Here is a 15,085-nt window from a genome sequence, read left to right as displayed (position 1 = left end):
TAACCTAGTTACACACCTCCTAAAAATTATTGTCTCTGGGAAGAGCTATTGATGGGTTTTGGAGGGTAAAGAGTATCTGAGGATCCTGGAAATGTTTAATATCTTGACTTGTGGGTGCTGGTTGCATGTATAGGGGCATATAGATGTATGTGAAGGTTATAAGTATATATACATGCATAAATTTCTTGTGTTATAGGACTAAGTTGTGCACTTTATACGTACTAAATATGTAATACACACACATACACACACACTTACAATGATGCAGTATTTCATACTTTGCTTTGTGCTCAAGGGAGTCCAGCCATATGTTCTTGGTCTTGGAAATGATGCAGGTGTGGCTTGTGTGTTGTTGCCGAACAGATGGTCCCAAAAGTGAGCAGCTTCAAGTGACCAACATTATCCACAGTTCCTGTGGGGGCAGAATGTGGGAGTGCAGTCGGCAGCCAGCCCGGGTTGCGTGGACTGGCTGAGCGGTGCTGAGATGACCCATTTGCCTGGTTGCTGGTGGAAGGCCTTCGTTTCTTGCTGGTTGCTTGCAGGAGGTGTTAGCTGCTCCTCACGTGGGCCAATGTGTGGCACTGCTCGAATGTCCTTCTAGCATGACAATGGGCTTTCTGCAGAGTGGGGCTCCAAGGGACAAGAAAGAAGCTGGACACTCCTAAGGGGACCTGTCCAGCTCCCAGGTGGTCTAAGAAACGAATCCTCCTCTTCCACTGCTGAGCAGTGGCTTTGAAGATAGCCCTGTTATGAGAAACACCATTCTTATTTTCCTCATCATTGTCCACATACTGTAAAATGCTCTTCAGAACTGTAGTGATAGTGGGAGAAATTATCAAAATCACTCGTTCCTTTTAAAGTAGCCCAAGAAAAACATCAAACATGAGCTATCTCACAAGCCACACATCTTTGATTTCGTCACATCGTGTTATTTTGGAAGCCAGCCACTAAGGATGGCTGCACTCAGCTGAGAAGGTTAGGCCCGCCTGCCAAAACCATTAAAATCAATCAGGCTGGAACACACCATAGGTCAAACCATGACACTTACAACATAATTATGGTTAGTAAACATTGGTTTATACACTGTCACTTCTTGCTTTTCAGGCTAAACAAATTCTTTGCTATTTTGTTTCATGTGGCCCTGAAGCAAATGACCAGCTAAAGATGGGTATAACATGCTACCAATTTTTATGCAAGACTGGAAGTCATTTAAGCACTTAAATGGATGCAATCTTTAATTTCTTTCAATATGGTTGTATTGAGTTATCATTTACGTCATATGTGTCAATAGTTCATACCTTGTTATTGCTGAGTGGTATTCCCTCAAGATTAGCATTTACATTATTATTATTAGAGAGAGAGAGAAAGGGCACTTCCACTCACTGGTTCACTCCACAAATGCCAACCATTGCTAGAGCTAGCTGGATTAACTTGATTATCACTTGCTGCTTCCTAAGGTCTTGCACTAGCAGGAAGCTAGAATCAAGAGCTGGAGCTGTGGCTAGCCCCAGGTACTCCAATATGGATGCAGCTATCTAAACTGGCATCTTTACCACTAGGCTGAACCCTCACCCTTCATAAACTTTGGATGAACAACTTGACACTTCTAAGAGGATTTGTCCAACTCCCAAGCAATCCAGAAAATGAACTAGCTTGCCTCTAGTGCTGACTAGCAGCTTTGAATACAGCCCTGCTACATCGAGAGAGTTTAATGCAAATTTCATTTGGTTCATCATTGCCTGCATGACATAAGATATTATGAACTTCAGTAATTGTGGAGAAATTACAAAAATCACCTTTTCCCTCCAAACTAGCCACAGGGAAATGTAAAACACTAGCTAATATTCAATATTATTGTACCAAGCCTTGCAAAGCATCATCTAATTCACTTCATGTTTTGTGAGTAGAAAATATTATTTAGATTTAATTTCTATTGCTTTATTAAAGACAATGTAAAAATAGATTTATTGAGGTTGGCACAGTGGCACAGCGTGCTGATCTTGCTGTAAGAGCCGGCATCCCACATGGGCACCATTTTGTGTCCTGGCTGCTTCACTTCTCATCCAGACCCCTACTCATGGCCTGGGGAAGCAGTAGAGGATAGCCCAAGTCCTTGGGACCCTACACTCTAGTGGGAAACCTAGAAGAAGAAGCTCCTGGCTCCCAGCTTTGGAGCAGCTCAGGTCTCATCATTGTGACCATTTGGGGAGTGAACCAGCAGATAGAAGATCTCTCTCTGTCTCTCCTTCTCTCTGTAAAATCTCCCTTTCAAATATAGGCAGAATCACAGAAAAAGAGAGCAGACAATCTTCCGTTTGCTTGTTCATTCTCCAAATTATTGTAACAACCGGGGCTAGGCCAGGACTCAGAAACTCCATCTGGCTCTCCCACTTGCGCCAACTTTCACTGCTTTCACAGATGTGTTAGCGGGGAGCTGGATTGGAAGCAGAGCAGCTGGGACTCAAACAGGGGCTCATATGGCACTCATGCAGGATGCCAGCATTGCAGGTGGTGGCTTCACCACAACACTGCCCTACTCCTCCACCCCCTAACTCTCCCACTCCCTGACAAATTCATTTTATTTGAAAGGTAGATTAACAGAGAAACACACACACACACACACACACACACACACACACACACACACACACACCGTGGTGGGGGTTGCAGAGAGAGGGAGAGAGAAAGAGAGAGAGGTTGGTCTTCCATCCTGATCCACTCCCCCAATGGCAGCAGCAGCTGGGGCTGGGCCAGGCTGCAGCCAGGAGCTCCCCGTGAGTTCATGGGTTCAAGCACTTGTAGCATCTTCTGTTGCTTTGCCAGGTGCATTAGTAAGGAGCTTGGTCAACTAGGACTCGAACCGGTGCTCATATGGAATGCTGACATCAGAGTTGAGAGCTTAACCTGCTACTTCCAGGAACAGTTTTTTCTTTTTCAATTACAGAGGCAAAATGATTCAATAGAAACTTGTATATGACTGCTCATAGCTGTATACTCCATGGTAAAGGGGGAAGCAACCTGAACATTTATTGATACACGGATTAACAGATGGGGGAATACGAGGGAATATGACCCAGGTTTACAGGGTAAACTGAAAACACGATTTTGAGGGAAAGGAGGCAGACACAAAGGTCACATGCCACAGACTTTTCCAGAATGAAGACAGCAAGTAGATTCAGCAGTGTTGGTGACTGGGCTGAGGGAGAAAGTTACTGCCAAGGTGGAAATGAGAATGTTGCCACACTTGGTAGAGATTTTGGCTGCAAAATGTTCTGAATATACTAAATGCTGTTGGAATGTATACTTTAAAATGTTAACATGATAAACTTTTTGTCATGTGTACTTGGCTACAACAAAGAAGCAATATATACCATGCCAAGAAAATTATAAATCAAAATAAGCTGAAAGGACAATAATTTTCTAACTCATTTCTGTCTCAATGCTGGACATGTAATTTGTAATAACTTAGTTTTTCTCTTAATATGCCATAATTTATATTCATCTCACCAAATATTCTTTACATCATTTTTAATGACCACAGCATTCCATTGAAGTAAGGAAAGATAAATTTCTTTGGCTAGACAGTATTATTGAACATTAAGATTATATGTATTATAAATGATTCCAAAATACCCTTGTAAGTAAGTCTTCCTTCGCCTTTGTGATTATTTTCTCAGGACAAATTCTGGGAGGCAGAATTGCTTAATTAAAATCTAAACACAGAAAAAAGTTACAAAGATTTGATTTTTCAAAACCAGTTCTAGATTGCAGAAAAGTACAATATTTCCCATTCCTGTTTGCCCCTGCCCGATTGCTCTGTTTTTAGCATTGCCTATTCCGACAGGCCTTTTGTCACAATTCAGGAATCTGTGTTGATACATCACTATCAATTGGTGCTGGTAACGCTATTCAGATTTCCTTAGTTTTGGTGTAAGGTCTTTTTTTTTGGGAGAAATCTGACGGGTCACATCTCCTTAAGCTCCAGAGGGGCTGTGACAATTTCACAGATTTCCTTTGAAGACCTTGGAATTTGGTGAATACTTATCAGGTGTTTTATAGAATGTTCCTCCACTGTGATTTCCTCTCACCAGTGGATTGGGCTGATGGAATTTGGGGAGGAAGCTCCGGAGGTACCAGGACGCCTCCAGCAGCTGAAATCGGGGGTACTTATGGTCAGCACGCTGCACAGCTAGAGGTGTTGCCCCCAGACACCTGCTACAGCCGCCTGTGTCAGGGTGCTCCACTCTGGATCGACCCCGCCCACCCCAACTTCCCAGGCTGTGGTCTTCTGGAATTTGGTCACTGTGTGCAGCCACACATAAAGAGTGGCAGTTAAGCTTCCCCAAAAGTAAACGCGGACAACGCTTTTGCCACAAATTGTGACATTCCTCTCCAGGAGGGGAAGGGGGACATATTCACTTCCAGCAGCCGTGTGAAAACATGTTCGCTTTACTGCACGCTTGTCAGTGTTGGACATTGTCCTTTCAAAAGATTCCTGCTCATCTGAAAGGGAAAAAATGGCACTTTATTTAAGTTTGCAGCCACTGGTTAATTGAAGAGTTTCTATTTAAATAAAACATATTTTGGTGCCAGCATTGAAAGCAGTGGCTTACACTGCTGTTCCACAATGCTGACATGCCAGATTGGAGCTCTGGTTTGAATCCTTGCTGCTCTACTCCCAGGACAGCTTCTAGCCAATGACTGCACCTGGAAATCAGTGGCTAATGCTCGGGTCCTTGGGCCCCTGCCACCCACGTGGGAGTCTCAGAGGGAAATTCCTGCCTCCTTGCTTTGGCACGGACCATGCCAGGCTGTTGCAGTCATTTGGGGAGTGAACCAGCAGACGGAGGATGTTTCTGCCTCTTTCCCATTCAGTGTTATGCTGCCTTTCAAATCAATCAGTCAACCTTAAATATATGTGATTATGTATTATTTGGTCATCTGCAGTTTTTCTTTCAGGGATTACCAGTATGATTTTTAAAATGGAGATATTTATTAATTTTTACAATATTAACACTTTTGTCAAATGTGTTAATAACACTTTAAAAATTATTATTATTATTTTTTAAAGATTTATTCATTTTATTACAGCCAGATATACACAGAGGAGGAGAGACAGAGAGGAAGATCTTCCGTCCGATGATTCACTCCCCAAGTGAGCCGCAACGGGCCGGTGCTGCGCCGATCCGATGCCGGGAACCTGGAACCTCTTCCAGGTCTCCCACGTGGGTGCAGTGTCCCAATGCATTGGGCCGTCCTCAACTGCTTTCCCAGGCCACAAGCAGGGAGCTGGAAGGGAAGTGGAGCTGCCGGGATTAGAACCGGCGCCCATATGGGATCCCGGGGCATTCAAGGCGAGGACTTCAGCCGCTAGACCACGCCGCCGGGCCCTAAAAATTATTATTTTTTAAAGATTTATTCATTTTATTACAAAGTCAGATATACAGAGAGGAGGAGAGACAGAGAGGAAGATCTTCCATCCGATGTTTTACTCCCCAAGTGAGCCGCAACGGCCGGTGCTGCGCCGATCCGAAGCCAGGAACCAGGAACCTCTTCCAGGTCTCCCACACGGGTGCAGGGTCCCAAAGCCTTGGGCCATCCTCGACTGCTTTCCCAGGCCACAAGCAGGGAGCTGGATGGGAAGTGGAGCTGGATGGGATTAGAACCGGCACCCATATGGTATCCCGGGGCGTTGAAGGCAAGAACTTTAGCCGCTAGGCCACGCTGCCGGGCCCAAAAAATTATTCAAGTATATATTTGAAAGGCAGAATGACAGCAGGAGGGAGAGCAAGAGAGATGGATCTTTCATCTGCTGGTTCACTCCCCAAATGGCTACAACAGGTAGGCCAGGAACCTGGGGCTCCATCTTGGTCTCCCACGTGGGTGGCAAGGACTCAAGGTTCTATTGCCTTGATGTGCTGAACAATGCCCACCTCGATGCAATGTTTCGATACATGCGTACATTAGGAAATGATCGAATCAAGCCAATTAGCATACCCATCACCTCATGTACTTGTTGTTTTGGGGGAAGTGAGAATGTATAAGATCTAACCTCTGAGTATTTTTTGGGGACACAGCACCTTAACTAATTCCACACTGTGTAGCTTGTCCTAACTGGAACTCTGTCCCTTTTGATCAGTGTTTCCCCATCCAGGTGTCCAGCTGGCAGACAGGGAAGGGGACAGCAGTGAGCATGTATTTCAACTGGTAAGTTCCGCACCACCCACCCCAGGCACTTTGAGGGTCATGTCTTTAGAACCTGGCAGTGAACTGACTTCAGCTGTGGAACAATATGGGGCGACCAATTAGTGGTCCCTCACATGTGACACAGGCAATTGGAATGGACAGAGGACCCTGGAGTAGGATGGGGAATGTAAATGGACCTGTTTCTCCTCTCCGATGTGCCTCGAATGCCTTCAATGCCCAGGCAGCCACGGTTGTTGGTTAGAAGCCACTCCAAGAATGATGGAGTTTTAGAGCCGAGAGTTACCCTTGGTGTCTGATGGGTAGCTGCACCAGGACCCGGAAGCAGAAGAGTTGGGGTGGGGGAGAAGTGGAGAGCACAGCCACACATCAGACCCAAATGAGGGGCCCCCTGTGCTCTCTGGGCCTCCTCTGAAAGTGAAGGTGCTTGTGCCTCCCCTGTTAGCCACAGCTGAGGCTGGGGAGGCACAGACTAACAGACCAGCAAGTCCCGGGGAGCAATGCCTTCCATTGTCTTTTGTTTTTAAGTTATTTTTTATTTACCAGATAGGCAGAGAAGCACACAGAGTAAAAGAAAGATCTTCCATCTATGGATTCACTTCTCAGATGTTCTCCAAAATCCAGGGCTTAATCAGGCCGACATCTCCAGGAGGCAAGAACAAAACACAGATTTCCCTTATGGATGGCAGGATGATTCCAGTGCTTGAGCCACCACCACCTGGCTTCTACCCTGGGTGTGCATCAGCAGAAAGCTGGCGTCAGGAGTAGGGCATGGCCTCGACCCCAATATGGGGTGTGCGTATCCCAAGTGGCACCTTGGCCACTGCCCTAAACACCTGCCCTGTTTCCCATGTCATTTTGATATGGTAGAGTAGGAATGGTGTCCAGAGACAAGAAAATGTGCTGCAGTTTCCCACAGGGCATGGTGGCATGGGAGGGCACCCATACTGTCCTGAAGGTTTCCTTGGAGCATAAAACTCAGCAGCTACAGGGGAAAGCCAGTGAGTTGGCCCAGAACAGTGCTGCACTTTCAATGGGGAGACTTTGAGAATCCCTTTGGATCCCATAGACCATCCACCTTTCAATGGGGTACCTGGCATATGTGATGGTCAGAGCCAGACAGAGCAAATTAAGACCAAGAAGTAGACGGCCATCTTGGGTAGGCCCTGGAGAGCTTAGATTCAATTTTAGGGGTGGGGGGAGGAGATCGGAGACCAAAGAAAGAAGAGTTTTCAACTCAATTGTGGCTGAATTATAAACTTGAATGGAGTAAGAAAAAAATGGAATTTGAATGAGTTTATCTGAAAGTGACTGGATTAAATTTTCTCTGCTTTGAGACAGAATGAAGGCTCCAGGCGGAAATTACACTCAATTATAGGAGAATAGAGAAAATTACATTTTTGCACACTCAAGTCAGTGACTGTGAAATTTATAACTGGCTCCAATAATTATAGGCAGCCAGGTGTCGGTGAGATCACAAGCCTGGACCCAGGACTCACTGTGTGTGTTCCTCCAAGTTATTACCTGACCAATGGCTGGGGCTCAAGAGGTCAGCACACAATGTCTTATCACCAGGAATCAGGATGAAACTTGTTCACATTCCTGTCGCAAATGTCCTGTTTGTGTCAGAAAGCAGAGGCCGGTCTTGGGAGACAGAGAAAGCACACTGGCCAGCGAGAAGCCGAACCCTGGTACTAACCCTATGGCCAAAAGGAGGGAAAAATCACAATTGTTCTGGATGTGAGATTTTTTTCTCAGCCCCTGCAGCCTTGCTCCCCACAGCTGTGTAACCACACGTCTCTCTGTCCTGGGAGCAGCTCCCTGTGGGCAGAACTGTGCAGTCAGTATGTTTGTATCTATTCAAGGTGCCCAGTTGGGAATGTTGAGAGATGGGGGCCACTTGGGGAGGTGGGGGAGAGTGGCAGGTCCTTGGGTCATCATTGGAAGTATGAGTTTTTCTCCCATGCAATCCTCTGGTTGTTCCAGAGGGAGGGTCGTCGTCAAAGGAGCCAGTCTGGCTGCACCTGTTCTTGCTCTCTGCTCCTGATTTGAGATGTGGCCTCCTACCCTGACATGGGCTTCCATCACCTCTACCTACCACCCACATGCATCATGAAATCCTCACCGGTACTGAGCTGATTGGTTACCGTACCCTTGAACCTCCCAAACTGAGCTAAGTGAACTTCTCTTGTCTTGTGAATAGCCTGTGTCAGGTATTTTGTTGCAACACAAAGCTGACCAAGGCAGAGGGTATCATTGGGCAGGCAGGAGTAATTTAGGGTGCTGATTCCCACATTTTTTTTACCCCATCCTCATATAGGACCACAGTATCCATGAGGGACCCCTCTCCACATAGTCACCCCCTCTGGGTCCTGAAATAATTCTCTCTCTCATCACCTCTCTTCAGGCTGGGGCAGGGCGACACATGCTATTAGCACTGCCTTGCCCTTGGTGGCTTTCCTAAGCTTTGAAAGTCATATCTTTGTTAGATTCTTCTCTAACTACCTGTGGAATCTACTATGGGGCTCTTGATTCATGTTTTGGGGACCATTAGAGAGAGAGAGAGAGAGAGAGAGAGAGAGAGAGAGAGAGAGAGAGAGAGATGTGCTGCGTGCATGGACATGGAGACATGGCTCATCTGCTGAGCAGACAGTCAAGTCTGCATCTCTGAGTGAGAGGACCCACAATATCTTATGTGACGTGCCAACCTAGTACAAGTTCCAGCTTTTTTTGGTGTGTGTGTGTGCACACAATTCTGAATGTACTTTGAGATAAATTTTTTATTGTCTTTGTTACAAACAGAACTTATTGTTATCGAGATGAAAAGAGGAATCGCAAATTCATTACAAATAGAAATGATTGTAATCAATATAAAAAAGACAATAGAAAATTCTAGAGATTATAGGTTAGCTAGTTTTTTTTTTTTAAGATGGAGCAGTACAAGCTTCTAGATTACGTATTTCTATAATGCAGACAATGACTCAGAACTCAAGTTCAGATTGAAAGAGCAGAGGGGAAAGCCACTCGGCACCTGTCACTTCTATTTCTGTCACAACCAGCAGGGTTATTTTAGTAGGAACTGTGATCTTGCCAGGCCCTTCACTAGTGGTTTCCCATTCAGAGTCCCTGCAGCTCCACCCTCCCTTACCTGGATAGGCCTGACATGGTGACATTCCTCAATTTCTCCAATGTTTCTTTTGCCATTACCTCAATACTTTTTTTATGCTTAAGCACATACATGATTCTGAAAACTGGAGTTTTAAACCAGAAATTGGGCATTGATGAGGCTTGCAATTCATTAAGAGCTGGAACCACACACTGTGCTAAGGATGTCAGGCATACTTCTATAGTGCAGAGGAAAACGCTACTGCAGGTCCTCTGCAGCACAGGGAAGGCAGTTAGACTTTGCCAAGACTCACCACAAGTGAAAGAGCCTGCGAAAGCTGTTCTCTCTTGAGGCATGAAGGGATGGCTCCTGTGCTTGTAGAAGAGAAACTCAACAGTGACTCAGCAATTTCTGTGGCCCCATTTTTTAAATTTTTAAAAAAGATTTTATTATATTTTTATTACAAAGATATACAGAGAGAAAGATCTTCCATCCGATGATTCACTCCCAAAATGAGCTGCAACGGCCGGTGCGTGCCAATCCGAAGCCGGGAACCAGGAACCTCTTCAGGGTCTCCCACATGGGTGCAGGGTCCCAAAGCCTTGGGCCTTCCTCAACTGCTTTCCCAGGGCACAAGCAGGGAGCTGGATGGGAAGTGGAGCTGGATGGGATTAGAACTGGTGCCCATATGGGATCCCGGGGCGTTCAAGGCAAGGACTTTAGCCACTAGGCCACGCCGCTGGGCCCTATGGTTCTGAGGGTATCAGCAGATAGCATAGTTTCAAAGCACACTGGACCCACTTATCTCTCATTAGAGAAATTCCTGCAGCCTCAACCTAGTTGAAGTGGCCATTTGGGCAAAGATGAAATAATTTTGCCCTCTAAAATGGTGCCTCTGGCAGTAACAACATTAAAGCCGAAAATACCTGGCTGTGAGGGTAATTCAGAGTTCATGGAACATGACATTAAAAGAGACATTTATTTTTGGTGCAAAACGTTTTGAAATCCATGCATTTATAGGTTCTTCAAATGACCGTGGAAAACTCATATTATGAAATAATCATGCATGGGTTTCAACATTTTGTTTGCATCAAATAAACTCATCTTTTAATATTACTTTTTCACCTGTTTTTTTTTAAGATTTATTTATTTTATTACAAAGTCAGATATACAGAAGGGAGGAGAGACAGAGAGGAAGATCTTCCATCCAATGTTCTACTCCCCAAGTGAGCGCAACGGCCGGTGCTGTGCCGATCCGAAGCCGGGAGCCAGGAACCTCTTCCAGGTCTCCCACACGGGTGCAGGGTCCCAATGCATTGGGCTGTCCTCAACTGCTTTCCCAGGCCACAAGCAGGGAGCTGGATGGGAAGTGGAGCTGCCGGGATTAGAACTGGCGCCCATATGGGATCCCGGGGCGTTGAAGGCGAGGACTTTAGCCGCTAGGCCACGCCACTCGGTCCTTCACCTGTTTTTTAAATAAAAAAAGATTTACTTACTTATCTGAAACAATTTCAGTGAAAAAGAGAAAAAAAGGGAGATTCCATCCGCTAGTTCACTCTCCAAATGACTACCTGGGCCAGGCTGAAGATGGGACCCTATGTCGGTCTTCCATGTGGGTGGCAGGGACCCAAGTTTCTGGACCATCTTCAGTTGTTTCTCCAGGCACATTAGCACAGAGCTGGATAGGAGGTACAGCAGCTGGAACTCAAACTGTTGCTCAGATGGGATGCTAATGTCATGGTTGGTAGCTTAACACAGCACAATGTGTACACCACAATGCAGACCCCTACATATTTTTTTGACATATTTTTTGACATGCTCTCATGTCTTGGGTGGGCTACCACTCCCTCAGACTTTGCCATTCAAGATACCATGATGTGATATTATGACTGTGTCCTATAGGCTCCAGGACATCATTGGAGCTTACATCTTAGTGATGGAACACCCAGTCTTGGAAGTCAACTTCACTTCTCCCACTCGAAGAAATTAAGCAAAGCTCTAGGAAAGCTGACATGGAAGGAACTCTGGATTGGGATTCAGGATGACCAGGGGCCTTAATGGCTTGGGACCTTAGAGATGTCTCCTAGAGCTTTCTGGGATTCTTCCTTGGCAGGGCCAGACTCCACTGATGATTTTTCTTCCTTGGCCATTGCTGCCGGCACTCTCAGAGGTAGGGTAGGGTAACAATGACTGGCCTCTAGCCCCTTAAATCTGGTATCCATAGCACCGAAAGTCATGTCATTATTATGTATTTGCTGCCTGTTGGACCCTGATTGGCTGGTGCACTTGAAGGAGGACTCCATCAAAGGAGCAAGCCAAAGCTACCACTACCACTCTGGCTTTCCCTGATTGGAATCTGGAATCTGCATAGGGACTCCAGGCAGCCCATGATGAAAACCCATACATTCCCATAAAGCAGACAACGCTCTAACCAGCTGGTGCTGTTCAGAAAGACCCATGAGGGACTGAGCATTCGTTTCCTCGTGACACTGAGAAGACAGTCGCAGGATTTGGGTAAGTCTTACCACGCCGCCTTCTGAGAGAACTCATTCCCAACTGAGAGGGTGCTATGTGCACTGATTGGAGCACTGAGTTATTTTAGAGATACAAGTATGGGTCGTGGTCACTGGACATTTACCCAAAGGCCATTTAGATGTGTCTGATGGAAACACAGCCTTTTCAACCTAAGAGCCTGACCACAAGGTCAAGATGGCTACAGATTCGAATGGCGTTTTAAAGACACGTCACAGTTCACATTTTTTTTTTCATTTGATTATCAATTGGTAGATTACTATTAACTTAAAGCCATATCCTTCCTTAGGGTTCACTCTTGGTGCTATACATTCTATGGGTTGTTTTGATAAACAACACCCATGAAGCCCTGCACCACCACTACGGGCATATACAGACTCATTTCTCTGCCCTTAACAATCTCTGTGCTCCAATCACCCACCCCTCCCTTTGTCTAACCTCTGCGGCCGTGGATTGTTTCCCTGTCCCCATAGCTTTGCCCTGTCTAGAACGCCTTATATTGGAATCCTATAGTATGGAGTCTTCTCAAACTGGCATTTTCCATGTAACATTTCAGAATTTAAGATTTCTCCATGTTTTTTTTTTCACGGCTTGAGAGCATGCTGCCTTCTTTTTTTTTTTAAATCAATGAATAATGTACCATTGTAGAGATGTATCAGTTTATCCATTCACCTATATAAGTTGGTCTTGATTACTTCTGGTTTGGAAAAATGATGAATAAAGATGCTATTCATGTGAAGACTTTTGTGTGAATCTAGGTTTTCAAATCACTTGGCTAAATGCCTAGGAGCGCAATTGTTTAGGATTTCAGCCATTTCAGTTGATACATGGTGGTATCTCATTGTATATTTATAATTCTCTGATAACATATGATGTGAGCATCTTTTCATTTGCTTATCCACTACCTATATGTCTTCTCTGCTAGGGTGTCTATTTCTTCCACTCATTGTAAAGATCTACTCATTTTAAAAACTGAGCAAAGCTTTTTGGATTTTAACAGTTCTTTGTATGTTTTTGGATGACAGATCTTCCACATGGGCATAGGGGTTCAAGCACTTGGCCCAACCTCCCAGGCATTAGCAGACAGCTAGATTGGAAACGGATCAGCTGCGACTGGCACTGGTACTCACATGGGGTGCTGGCTTAGCCTAACAATACCACAGCGCTGTTCTCTAAATATTGTATCTTGTATTTATTAGCCATATACATGCATTAATCACTTTTATTGAACAGTTATTTAGTATGAGGCACTGTGCTAAGTTCTGTTCGCATAACTTCATAGAATTCGTATTAGACCCCATGTGATAAAGTAGGTACTACTAGGATATCCATTTTATAAACACAGGAACTGAATCTCTGAGGTTAACTTACTTAATTTTATCTGTTCATGGTCCCGCAGTTAGTCAAGAACTTCAACTTTTGTCTGCCTAGAGGACAACCAATTAGTTCCACTTTGCTTGGCACTGTTCTGTTTCTTAAACCAAGTCCCACTTTCACTCCTGACTTCACAAGCAGGGATCAACACTTCCCTTGCCACTCACACCTCTTCGCCCTGGGTCTCCAGGTTGTAGGAGCGGAGGACCATGTGACTCTGCTTGCTTAGGGTGGCCTGTCTCTGCTGAGACCCCATCAGGGCCTTGGCAATAGAGGCACTGGGTATTGCGTATAAAGATGCCAAGTGCCTGGGGCCAATGTGGGGGTGTAACAGGCTAATACTGCACCTGCCAGTGCCAGCATCCCATATGGATGCTGGTTCATGTTCCAGCTGCTTCACTGCCTGATCCAGTTCCCTGCTTGTAGCCTGGGAAGGCAGTGGAAGATGACCCAAGTCCCTGGCCCCCTGTATCACTTGGGAGACTCAGAGGAAGTTCTTGGCTCCTGGCTTTGGATGGGCTCAGCTCTAGCCATTGTGGTCATTTGGGGAGTGAACCTGTCCTTCTTTCTTTGTAATTCTGACTTTCCAAGAGAAATAAATAAATCTTAAAAAAAGTATGCCAGGCTCCTGCTGCCAGCAACAGGGCCTTTGAATTAGTGGAAAAGCAGATCTCTGGTGACTCCCTGCTGTGGAGTCTGAAGTTGGGCATTTATGTGCTGGAAAAGCAGAAGCTGGGGTGGGGGGTAGACATTCGTCTTAGCTACGATGCCCATACCCTCCACCACAGCATCTGCTTTGATACCTGACTTCAACTCTCAGTTTTAGCTTCCTGCCAGTGCAGACCCTGGGAGTGAACAGTGATAGCTCAAGTGACTGGGTTCCTGCCACCCACGGGGAGACCTGGGTTGAAGTCCTGGCTTCTGACCTTGGCCCAGCTAAGGTGGGCATTTGAGGAGTGAACCAGTAGGTGGAATCATTCTGTTTCTCTGTATCTCAAAATAACTAACTAACTAACTAACTAAAGCAACAAAAATTCATTTTAGAAGCTAAGGGATCAAGAGAAGCTGGGTACCTTGAGTGGGCAGCAAGCTGGGTAAGACAGGAAGTTGTATGGCTGTTGTTTGCTGGGATTTGCTCTTGTCAAAGGACTCATGTCCCAGATATGGTGCCTTGTTATATATTACGATGTAATAATCAAATGATTAGCAGGATGCTGTATGGTTGTTACTGTTATGCTGCTAAGAGATTAATGAGGAGTGATGGGAAAGGCAGAAGCAATGAATTTCCACCCACTAAGGGCATCTGTAGAACTTGTCTCAACTTCATTTTGGATGCAGATTGTTAGCTAAGCTGTATGTGGAGGAATCACTTGTACAAATCATTTTCTATTTTGAGAAGGTCTAAGTGGAATTGGTAAGCAGGAAGAATCTCAAGGCAACTTTTTCAGCCGATAAATTTCATTGCAGAGTGCTTGGAGTCCTGTGTAGGCATCTCAAGATCAGAATTTTCCTTCCTTGAGTAGGGGGAACAGGTATGTGGGGCCTAAAGTTCAGGCAGGAACTTCAAGGTGGGCGGTGCTGCAGGCCCCTTCTTTCCCTCTTTGGGAACTTGTGGTGGCTTCTCCATGTCCTCATGGCACCATCTCAGAGCCTCTTAGAATGACATTTGAGGTTATTCTTGATTGAGGCTTCTCCTAGCTTTCCAGCTGCTCTCTGGCTTAGCTGCTTACTGACAGCTCCACTCCAGCCAGGGACTGAATGCTTGTCTTCTGGCTTCAGATGTGAGAGTTAGTCCCCAGTGTGAGGGTGATGGAGGTGGGAGTCCCTGTGAAAGAGAGCCCAGAGAGCTCCCAGGATGCCAGAAATGGT

General features: G+C 45.5%; 1 protein-coding gene and 1 long non-coding RNA gene across 3 annotated transcripts in view; one reads left to right on the top strand and one right to left on the bottom strand.

Moving 5' to 3' along the window:
• Positions 1 to 597: 597 nt before the first annotated feature.
• Positions 598 to 11,492, bottom strand: LOC131481028 (uncharacterized). The gene is made up of 3 exons (XR_009245997.1): positions 11,238 to 11,492; positions 7,704 to 7,848; positions 598 to 744 (listed from the first exon to the last, which is right to left on the bottom strand). It is a non-coding gene; the product is annotated as an uncharacterized LOC131481028 (long non-coding RNA).
• Positions 11,493 to 11,612: 120 nt separating this feature from the next.
• The window catches only part of CLIP4 (CAP-Gly domain containing linker protein family member 4), a 74,638-nt gene continuing 71,165 nt past the window's right edge, over positions 11,613 to 15,085 (top strand). For both annotated transcript variants that reach the window (XM_058668130.1, XM_004582705.3), the window contains exon 1: positions 11,613 to 11,824. The gene's annotated coding sequence lies outside the window, so the exon portion shown is untranslated. The remainder of the gene's footprint in view (positions 11,825 to 15,085) is intronic.

Source organism: Ochotona princeps, chromosome 8, assembly GCF_030435755.1.
Source record: "Ochotona princeps isolate mOchPri1 chromosome 8, mOchPri1.hap1, whole genome shotgun sequence".
NCBI classification, from domain to species: Eukaryota; Metazoa; Chordata; class Mammalia; order Lagomorpha; family Ochotonidae; genus Ochotona; species Ochotona princeps.
The sequence above is the reverse complement of the archived record's forward strand: the minus strand, read 5'-3'. Positions and strand labels throughout refer to the sequence as shown.